Below are 11,910 nucleotides of genomic sequence, written 5' to 3' on the forward strand. Positions count from 1 at the left end.
TTCTTTGGATGTGGTCATAGCTTTAAGGACTTCTGTCCATCACACATCCTTGGTCCTGTTGACATAAGACACCCTGTTTTTTTCTGTTTATCTCCCTCTTTGTTCTATACTTCCTTGAAGCTTAATTAGTACAATCTGAAGTTCTGAGAAGCCAATAGTGGTATAGAATGGGAGGAGCATGAGCTTTTTTTTATGGTAAATTTAAAGTGCCCAAGCCCATACCACTGCACTCTATACCCAAGTGTCCCCCATGGATTCATAGAAAAGGATTTAACAGAAGTCCTCAGTCAGCTGCTTAGAGGAGCCTTTGGTTGTTAAGAGTAGGCAAATCATCTTGAGATGTTAGAAGGATGACGGTATTAATTCAATTTTGAAAAGGTATTCACATACCTTAATTTGAAACCTAATTGTGTCAATCAAGTTTTGAGGCATTTAGAAAAAAAAATATTAGAGCAAAGGGGGTGTAACCGCACTAGGTCTATAACCAAATATCCCGTAATAGCTGTTATAATAAACATAATTAGTGTGTCAGCAAAACTAGCTGGGTGGTGCACCCTATAACCACAATAAAGTAGTTGCACAAAAAGAGGAGATAGGACAGAGGTTTAATAAAGGAGATTTTCCCGTTTATGATACTGATTATATTATAACTTATAGGGGACATTTTAGTCACTACCATTATTACAAGTTCTGCCTAAATATTTCCCCTCTGATTCATATATTTTCTATTATATGATCTATCAGTTCTTTAAATTGATCACAGAGCGATTGTTGCAGTTGATTTGCAACTTCTAATTCACTGTCTTTGTTCTTTTTTTAATATTTCGCGTAGCTTTACCTTGCTAGGATGAGTTTATTTTAATGTATACTAATAAAAATTTATATTTTATTTACACCTATTCTAACCAATTATCCTTGAGTGCCCCGGTACATAACCTCTGTCCTATCTCCTCTTTTTGTGCAACTAGAAAAAAAAATATGTAGCAAAAAATATTTTTTTATTATTATTGCAGTACCGTGTTAGCCAGAAAAATCTATGTGATGTTAAATACTTGTGTCAAAAAAGATAAAAGTATTATAGGAGTGATACCTTTTATTGGCTAACCAAAAAAAACCAACTTATATTTGCTAGCTTTCAGAGCACAGAGGCCCCTTCATCAGGCAAGTTTACAAATGAATGACTGAGAAAAAGGCACAACATTTAAGAGCTGTTACATCAAGAAATTTGTACAGGGTGGGGGGGGGATACATCATTAGGATAAGCTAAAGTAATAATTAAAAAAAAAAAATACATTCCTACAACAAGGATACCATCCAATAGTTATAGATGAACAGATCCACAGAGCTACAAGGATCCCAAGGAGTAGTCTCCTAGATTACAAACAGAAGTAAATTAACAGCAGGGTGCCCCTAGTGCTCACTTACAATCCCCACATGAACATCTTGGGGAAAATTGCTGCTGACCTTCAATCCATATTTCAGAAAGACAATAGACTGAAGGAAATATTCCCAGAATTACCTTTCCTTTCATTAAAACAGCCTCCAATTTTATGAAATCTCCTTGTTAGAAGTGCCCTCTCATCACCATCAGAGACTGGCACCTTCCCTTGCAAAAACAAAAAATGCATAACCTGCACCCATGTCCTGCCAACAAACACAGTCCACATACCCAATACACAACGAGACTATAAAATCACTGACACATTCTCATGTACATCCTTCAATGTGGTGTACATGATACAGGGTACAAGGTGCCCTGAGGGAATATACATTGGAGAGACCAAGCAGAAACTGCAATCCAGGATGAATTTACACAGATACACAAAGAAGATTTTGGACTCCCCTGTGGGTAAACACTTCTCTGGACCAGGACACAGTATAACAGATTTAAAAGTCCTAATACTGAAAGGTCTTTTTAAAAATGACAGGGAGAGAAAAATATGGGAATTCAAACTGATAAGAACATTCCAGTCATTGATGAAAGGACTCAATCTAACACCTGGATTTATGACCCTCTACATGGTCACACTTCACACCCCACAGCAGAGTGCAGACCACTGAACTCGTAGAACTTTTATTCTTCCATCCATAATGAAAACCTTCTGTTTATTACTTTAGCTTATCTTAATGATGTATCTCCCCCCCCCCCCCCCCTCTACAAATTTCTTGTAAATAAAATAAAACATTTTTCTCTTTCATCCAGTCTGAGGGACACTGCTTACCATGGGGTTGTGGAGGGGAGCACGGGAGTTGGCACCTAGCTAGTTAATCTTTAACACTGCTGACAGACCCCTCCCCTCTACAATCCCCCTGCCTCTTCCTCCCCAGTTTTTTCTAGGTGCCCAAAGGAGTTGGGCTTATTAGAAATAGCTAGTGATTTATTTTATTTATTTTTGTATATAACTTTATTTTTTCTTTAAATTTTTATAGTTTAGTCAGTTTAGGGCAGAGCTGGGAGTGTGTTCTACAGATAGAGAACACACTCACAAAACTGGGCAGCGGTGACTGGACTCTGTCAGAGAGAGCAGACTGCTCTCAATGGCAGAGCATTAACTGTCACAGGATAGAGTGACAAGCGGTCTCACCGGACCGATGTCACTCCAAAAGGCTCCACGATAACCGGCGCTGCCATTAGGCACAGAGCGCCGCCTATCGTATAATCTCGCTGGCGGCCATGATTTTTTTTCAGGGACCGCAGAGATACAGGAAAGAAGGAGGAGGAAAACGGGGCCATACCAAGATCCCCCCTCAGATGAATAGGAGGGGGCATCGGGGTACTAACGCTGCAGGAGACCTCTAAGAGGCCTCCATAACTCTGCCAATTTCATCGATAAGGTTCCTGTTACAAAAAAAAAAAAAAAAGAGACAGAAAGCTGCAGAGGGGGAACTATCACAAAAGCTCCCCTGCTCTCAGCACAGATGGTACAGTCCGGACTCTGGCACCAAACAGAAGCCCGGGAAGGAACTTATCTCCAAGGGAGCAGACACCAGGACACTGCTGTTGGACTTCTCCCCTGAGTGGCCCTTTTGGCTAAGTACCAAAACTCTTCTTTAACCTTTTACTGACTGTTTATGTGGTTACAGGAGGGAGGCTAATAGGATTGTAAATATATTCTTACTTGCATATATATCTTTTTATTGTTACACACATACAAGTACAGCTTTTATTACACAATAGTCTGTTTCTTGTTTTAAACTCTGTCTCTCAGAAAATATCTCTCTAGATATCTATCTAAGTGTGTTTGGTGTGCTTTTCCTTTTAAAATGACAGAAAAGGGAAAAGGCCCTATGGAAAAATATTTTACATGTTCTAGATGTAAAGTTAAATTACCTAATGGGCAGAAAGACCCGTTGGCGCTCTGCTCAGCCTGTGAAGGAGAGGTCCCCTCTGCACAGACCCAGCTCCTTCCAGCCCCACTGACTGAGGAACCGGCCTGGGTAGCTTCCCTGACACAGTCGGTTTCCTCTTTGGCACCGATGGTCTCCCAATCTACTCAAATGTTGTCTAGTGTGGCAGCGTATGTGATAAATAACGCTAATACTCCTGTGGGGCTTCCTGCTGCCACGGTTTCTACTGAAACGGCTATAGCAGGACCTTCCTCTTTGCTTACGGACCATCCGCCTGTACCCACAGACCCGGCATGGTCCTCGGCATTTATTAAGGGTTTGGAAAAACTTAACCAGTTGCTTGAATCCCCAGACCTGCCCCCAGCTAAAAGAAAGCGGCTCAGATCCGCTAGACCTCTCATGGTCCTTTCTGATTCAGAGGGACTTTCAGAAGAGGAAACAGATTCAAATTTGGAGTCTGACCAGGTTCCATCTTCGGAACAGGAAGAAGTCACTAAATACCAATTTATTGACGATTTGGTTTTAGCGGTGAAGCAAGCGTTGGACCTCCCAGAAATGGAGGATCCTAGTCCTAGAGACAGAAGTCTATTTAAAAAGGCCAAAAGGAAGGTTATTCGTTTTCCCCCTTCTACAGAACTCAGAAATATTGCTGAGGGAGCCTGGAAACAGCCTGATAAAAAGTTTTCTGTTCCAAAGAGGTTCTCTTCTCAGTATCCGTTACAGGAAGAGGACGTGGCTCGCTGGGAGGAAATTACGAAAGTAGATAATCCTGTAGCCCGTTTGGCCCGTCATACTCTCCTTCCGGCCCCGGGCTCAGCAACTCTGCAGGATCCCACTGACCGCAGAGTGGAATCCCAGTTAAAATCTATATTTGTAGCAGCGGGTTCTTCCTTTAGACCCACGTTTGCTTCAGCTTGGGTTGCCAAAGCCATGCAGACATGGGCAGAGCAACTGGCACAGTCCTTACAGGACCCAGAGTTGGTTACACTGGCGTTACATTTAAAGGAAGCGTCAGGATATATTTATGAGGCGGCTCAGAGCTCAGCATTTGTGTCCTCTATTCAGGCTGCGTCGGTTTCAGCCAGAAGAACATTATGGCTGAAATCCTGGGAAGGGGATTCTGAGTCAAAGAAATCTATGGAATCCAATCCTTTTTCAGCAGCAGGTCTGTTTGGTCCGGAGTTAGATAACATGATTTCCCATCCAACAGGGAGCAAGAGCACCTCTTTGCCGGTTTTCTCCGGTAGAAGTCAGACCCCACGGTTTAGTTCCTTTCGTCAGCCCTTTCGGGGTACATCCTTACCCAGAGGGCAGTCGTTTAAGGGTAGACACCCGAATTCACGAGGCTCGTCCGTCAGAGGCAGGTCCTCTTTTGCAGCTAGGCGCCAGGCCTCCAAGACTCAGGAAAAACCTGCGTCCTGACTGCCATATCCCCCAGGAGGTGGCGCTGGTGGGGGGACGTCTGTCTCTTTTTCAGGAACAGTGGGCAGCGTCATCCCAAGACCCTTGGATTCGGGGAATTATTTCAAGAGGGTACATGATAGATCTGATGGGACCAATCCCTCAGCGTTTCTTTGTAACCTCGCTACCCCGAGATCCCCAAAGAAGACAGGCAATGCAGGCCTGTGTCGCTTCTCTTCTTTCGCAAAAAGTCATCTGCAAGGTCCCAGACAACCAGAAAAGAAAAGGTTTTTATTCAAATCTTTTTCTGGTCAAGAAGCCGGACGGCTCATTTCGACCCATTCTAAACCTAAAGAGCCTCAATGTGCACTTACGAGTGGACAAGTTTCGAATGGAGTCCCTAAGGTCAGTGATAAACGGTCTAGAGAAGGATCAGTTTATGGCATCCATAGACATAAAAGATGCATACCTCCACATTCCTATTTGGAGCAAGCATCAGTCCCTCCTGAGGTTCACGATAGGGAACTACCATTATCAGTTCCGGGCCCTTTTTTTCGGCCTCTCCACAGCTCCAAGGGTCTTCACGAAGATCATGTCGGTGATGGCAGCATGTCTTCACCTACAAGGAGTTCAGGTCGTTCCCTATGTAGACGATCTACTCATCAAATCCTCCTCAGAGATTGGCTTACGTCAACACTTATCACTCACCTTGGCAATCCTCGAGGGCCATGGGTGGCTGATAAACTTAAAGAAATCCCAGATGGTCCCGTGTCAACGCATGGTCTTCCTGGGGCTCATCATGGATACCAGTCGACAGAAGGTATTCCTGCCTACAGAGAAGATCAGTTCAATCCGGGCTACAACAACTCAGGTCTTGTCCTCTCCCAAGCCCTCCATTCATTTGTGCATGCGGCTGCTTGGGAAGATGGTGGCCTCCTCCGAAACGATCCCCTTCGGTCGGGCTCATTACCGATGCTTCCAGTGGGATATGTTACAGAAATGATCAGGATCCCACATACGCTTGGATCTGCAGAAGATCTCGCTGTCTCCGAGGGCGAGAGAATCGCTCAAGTGGTGGCTGAATCAGGTCCATATGTCAGAGGGCAGGTCCTTCACTCCATGCTCATGGATCATAGCCACGACAGATGCCAGCCTGAGAGGTTGGGGGGCGGTAATCCTGCACCTCCGGCTCCAGGGACTTTGGTCAATTCAGGAATCAGCCTTATCAATAAATGTGTTGGAATTGAAAGCAATTCTTTTAGCCCTTCGGGGGGCTCAGACCCTCCTTCAGGGCCACCCCGTCAGAGTTCAGTCCGACAATGCCACGGTCGTGGCATATGTCAACAGACAGAGAGGAACCAGGAGCGCAGCCGCAATGAAAATTGCAGCTCAGATTTTTGCTTGGGCAGAACAGTACGTTCCAGCAATCTCGGCAGTATTCATTCCGGGAATAAACAATTGGGAGGCCGACTACCCAAGTCGAAATCAAATGATGCCGGGGGAGTGGTCTCTCCATCCGGAAGTATTTCAGTCTCTGGTTCAGAGGTGGGGTCTTCCGGATATGGCCCTCATGGCCTCCAGACACAACAAAAAAGTTCCACGGTTTTGCGCAAGGGCAAGAGACCCCTTAGCGGTAGCAGTGGACGTAATGACGATGTCATGGAAATTCAGGTTGGGATACCTGTTTCCTCCGTTTCCCATGCTTCCTCGCGTGCTCAGACGAGTAAGGCAAGGCGGTCTGCCGGTAGTTCTAGTAGCTCCCTCATGGCCACGCTGAGTGTGGTACGCGGATATAATCTCAATGGCGGTAGGACAAGGATTTCGTCTTCCGTCACGAGACGACCTTCTTCAAGGTCCCTTCCGTCACCAGAATTTACCTCAGCTCAGTTTAACGGCATGGCTGTTGAAGCCAGCCTCTGGAGGGCTAGGGGTTTTTCCTCCAGTGTAGTGAACACTATGATGCAAGCTCGAAAGCCAGTTTCAGCTCGCATTACCACCGGATTTGGCGAGCCTATATCAGATGGTGCGAAGATAGGACAGGTCACCCGTCTTCCTTTCATCTCCCCCGCTTATTGGCTTTCCTTCAGGATGGGCTGGAAGCAGGGCTTCGTTTAGGTTCCCTAAAGGTTCAGGTATCGGTACTTTCAGTCTTTTTTCACCTGAAATTAGCGGATTTGCCAGATATTAGGACTTTTCTTCAGGGAGTCTTACATATTCAGCCTCCCTATGTTTCGCCTACAGCACCATGGGATCTTAACCTGGTACTGGATATGCTTAAAGGGCCTCCTTTTGAGCCCTTACTTGTGGAAGATTTTAGGTGTTTGACTTGGAAGATCGTTTTTCTTTTGGCAATTGCTTTGGCACGTAGGGTGTCGGAATTGGGAGCTCTGTCTTGCCGGGAACCTTATCTGGTTTTTCACGAGGACAGAGCGGTTTTGAGAACACTCCCTTCCTTTGTTCCTAAAGTGGTGTCCTCTTTTTCCATTTGAACCAGGAAATTGTAGTTCCGGTTTTTTCATCTACTTCTCAGTCTGATCTGCAGTCTACGGAAAAGTTAGATGTGGTTAGGGCTCTCCGTATTTATGTCAAAAGAACATCTCAAATTAGACAAACCGATTCTCTGTTTGTCCTATACGATTCTAACAAAATAGGCTGGTCAGCCTCTAAACAGTCCATTGCAAGATGGATTACGGCAACTATTAGGCAGGCTTATATTAGAGCTAACCTTCCTGTGCCAGAGAGACTTACGGCCCATTCCACCAGATCGGTAGGGGCGTCGTGGGCAGCTAGAAATGGGGCTTCTGCAGACCAGCTTTGCAGGGCAGCCACCTGATCTTCTGTCCATACATTTACCAAATTCTATCAATTTAATGTATTCGCTTCCGCGGATGCAAATTTTGTTCGTAGTGCTATACGAGCGGGGTTTTCAGAGCGGTCCCACCCTTAGGGGACTGGATGAAAGAGAAAAGAGGATTTATGTACTTACGTTAAATCCGTTTCTCTGATTTCGTCTGGGGGACACTGCGATCCCTCCCTTCTGCCTTTCCTCCGTATGCTCTTGGTTGATTGACCTATCTCCTTGGGGCTTTTTAATTAACTGGGGAGGAAGAGGCAGGGGGATTGTAGAGGGGAGGGGTCTGTCAGCAGTGTTAAAGATTAACTAGCTAGGTGCCAACTCCTGTGCTCCCCTCCACAACCCCATGGTAAGCAGTGTCCCCCAGACGGAATCAGAGAAACGGATTTAACGTAAATACATAAATCCTTTTTGCTTAGCCAATAAAGGTATCCCTCCTATAATACTTTTGACACAAAAGTATTTTACAGCACATAGAAAAAAAAATTGAATTAAAATGAATTAACTGGATGAATACCCACATTTTTACACGACACATTAAATGTTATTTTTTTCAATCTGTTACATTGCAAATAATTGTACACTAAAATTTATAGAAATGTGTAATACTGTCCACTGCAGAAGTGGAGTGAAACAACATGCAATTTGAAATGAAATAAAAAGGATTTTTGGGAAACTAATAAAATCTGAGAAACAGGGTACATTAAATGAATTAATGTAACAACAACTCCGTTGATTGTCTGGTTGTCAGGGCAGACAAATAGAAAAGAATGGATGAAAAAGTTGCAGACAACTTGATCTATTTCATTAAGCATTTGCTCATCCAGGCTGAGAACTAGGGGATCAAAACACAGGCAACTGACAGGGTAAAGAATGTGTAATGAGAGAAGAATGATCACAGATTGAGCTTCAGTTGGTTCCAAGTTGGCGGCCCGCTGTGTCTATTTAAAAAAAAAAAAAAAAAAAAAAAAAAAAAAAAATCTCATTGTTTTTAAAATCTACAAAGAAATTTCAATGCACCTAAGAAAGGCCCATCCCATGTAAACCAGCTGACAGTCGTCAGGAGTCCTGCAGTGCCATTGCCTTGCTGCCACCTGAACCCTGCTCTAGTCTACAGACCGGAAGAGAAGCAGGCAATGAAGACTCAGTTGTGCAAAGCTAATGAGCTGAGGATAGGGCAGACTGCGAGTGGAGAAGCTTTGTTCTCTGGGGATTCAAAATAATTTTTAAACTCCCTAATGATTAAATTAGCCAAAATAAAACAATCATTCCAATATGTCACCAAAACGAAGAACAGATTATCCCCCCTACTCATTCCCTAGAGTATGACTTTACTATTTATTTCTCCTCCCATACATCCTAAAGTTGCAGAGCCTTTTTCTTGTCACCGAGGACTCTAGAATAGAATCAATCACATGGTAAGTCTATGCTTCCATTTTAAGTGACCATGAAGATATTTAAACATTTACCCAAGCGATGTCACCAACCATAAATGACTCCCTTCTGGCTGATCCCTGTCATTTCTCAAATCTGAGACCTATTATTTAAGAGTTGTGTTTTATTTAAGGTGAATGAAGGTTTAATTTTGATCAATAAAATACAACAAGGCGCATAGGGCAAAACAATATGACCAAATGTTTCTTTGATCTTCTAACACAAAAAATAATAAGAATAAAAAAGTATTCTGTATAACTTTCTATCTCTTTTGTTCTCCAAAACGGGATAATAAAATCCTGTGGTACTTCAAATAAACTTGGCATAAAAAACTATTAAACCAAATAAATAGTCCACAATGTCCATAAATAAGAGAAATCAATCCTTTCAAAAGAAAATGGAGTATTCTTAATAGGTGTTTTATCCAAATGAATGTCAAGCAGTAAGATCCTCTCTTCTTTTGTGGCGTCTCCAAATGATTGAATGGACGGAATAGAACAAAAATAAAAGGACACCTAGTTAGTAATTATACTTATACATAAACTCTGTGTCTCAATTCCACGTCCAGAAGTATATATGTATATATGTAAACCAATGCAAACTGTGTGCTGACTATTAAGTATTCCAATCACCGGTGGTGATTATATACTTAGGCTGCAAACGGGAGGGAGCACTGATTTTGGGATAACATTATTTAAAAAGAATGAAGGTTTAATGTCTGAGTTTACAAGTGTGTGAAACCCATAAGGCTTTGGTGAGGTGGGTACGTACTTGTATCAATTACTGCTTTCAAGAAAAGGTGTGTATATATAATATAGGTAATCCAGTGGTTCTAAGCTGTGTCCAAGCTACAGTAAGAGCTTAATAACTTACAGATAAATGAGTTAGAGATGCAACTAAAAAAAGGACTTTCCTAGATTAATTATGGTAGACCCTGTAATTGTTAAAGCATTTGCATATTTTTAGTAAATCTTGTATAATATACCTATGGGTCTTCATTTTTGAAATTGTTCCAGCTGCCCAAATTAACAGTTTGAAATTGAACTTCCACATTTGACTTTTCCAGGATGAGCAGTGCTTTGCAGCGGGCATTATTGGTTCACAGGATAGTGTCTGCATCACACTTGACACAGTGGCTTGTGGTCAAGCATTTTGTTATCCTTTCTCCTTTTTCATGCGACATTCTTCCTTGGCTGGAAGTGGTTCGTGCTCTTGGCCGCACGGTCTCTGTCGGTGCGACTAATGTCCTCTTCGTCCTTTCAGACACTCAGTGGGACTGGCTAGTTTCCAAACAGTCTCTTGCCCTCTAGATCACTTCCACCATTCTGTTCGTGCCCCTCATGCTGTTCAGGTGACTTTTAGAGCTCACTCTCCAGGGGGGTTGGCACTTCTTCGACAGCACGTCAGGGTGCTTTCCTCGTGCAGGGTGACAACGTCCACGTTCTCTGCAGTTTCTTGGTTGCATGGCTTTGCATCCACTGATGCGAGCTTTGGGTGCAAAATATTGCATGCAGCCGTTCCAGAGCATTCTCTCCCTTTGAGGCAGCTTTGGTATGTCCCCAATGTCTCAGTGTCCCCCAATGGTAGGAAAGAGAAAAGTTTTTTACTCACCGTAAAATCGATTTCTCCGACTCCATTGGGGGACACTGCGCATCCTCCCTTGCTCTGAAAGTAGTGCTGTCATTGGTGCTATTTTCTGAATTGTTTCTCCTCTCTTGCTGGCTTGGTTCTACAAAACTGAGGTCTGAGCTAGACAGGAGGGGCATAGTAGGGGAGGAGTGTGGGGAACAAACAAGCTTGATAAGTGCCTAGACTCCTAGTCCCACCTACTATACCCAATGTCTCGCAGTGTCCCCCAATGAAGTCAGAGAAATCGATTTTACAGCGAGTAAAAATCAACTTTTATGTTTTAAATGTTTGACCAAACATTGCTCTGTTATAATCCAATTCTAGAAAAGGCATAATTTCATAGATGCTAAGGAGGTCCATGTTTTTCTGTATCTAGACTTCCACCAAGTTATTCCAAACACCTCTTCTTCAGTCTTAAAACCTTTATCAAGGACACAGCGGACTCATCCCTTGTATAGACACTTCTATTGAGAACATTCAGGAAGTCACATATACATCTAGGTTATCATATTCATGAATAATTAAAACCACTAACCAGTTTCAGCATTTGCATATATCTTCTCAAGGATTTTCTGTTGCACAAGATCATATAAACCAAATGACACAATGGTTAGCATTGCTGTCCAACAACATTGCGGTCATGGGTTCAATTCCAGTCAAGGGGGGGGAGGGGGTGGGTGTGTGTGTGTGTGTGTTCAATTCCAGTCAAGGCTCTGTGTGTGTGTGTAAATAATCTCACTATAATTGCAAGGGTTTCCTCACACACCCCTGTGTGTGAGATGGGGTAGGGCAGGGACTTATGAGTGACTACGTATACTCTATATAGTGCTGTGTAATATGACATATGTCTTGAGATATTTTATTTATGTATAACAAATGTTTGATTAACCATAAAATTATAAAGCATATTAACTGTGGACAGTAATTTTTCACTGAAATCTCTCCACCCTTCCCAAATATTACAACCCTATAAGTCCTATATTAATTCACCTCATCTCTATTGACAGCATTCTCTAGGCCTAGCAGTCTGTACAATTTTATATAGGACCAGGTCTCAGCCAGAATATCAATTAAACATAGCCTTTGCTGTTCAGTACAGATCTTCTGACATCAATCGTTTTACAGAGGTTTGGTGATGTTTCATCAGGACCATCCGGATTTAAGATGTCAGATAGTGAAGTGTTTCTTCTAAAGTTATAGCCACTTTTGGACTTGTCTGCTTAAATTTTATATTTTGCTTATTT

The sequence above is a fragment of the Mixophyes fleayi genome, chromosome 2, assembly GCF_038048845.1.
Source record: "Mixophyes fleayi isolate aMixFle1 chromosome 2, aMixFle1.hap1, whole genome shotgun sequence".
NCBI classification, from domain to species: Eukaryota; Metazoa; Chordata; class Amphibia; order Anura; family Limnodynastidae; genus Mixophyes; species Mixophyes fleayi.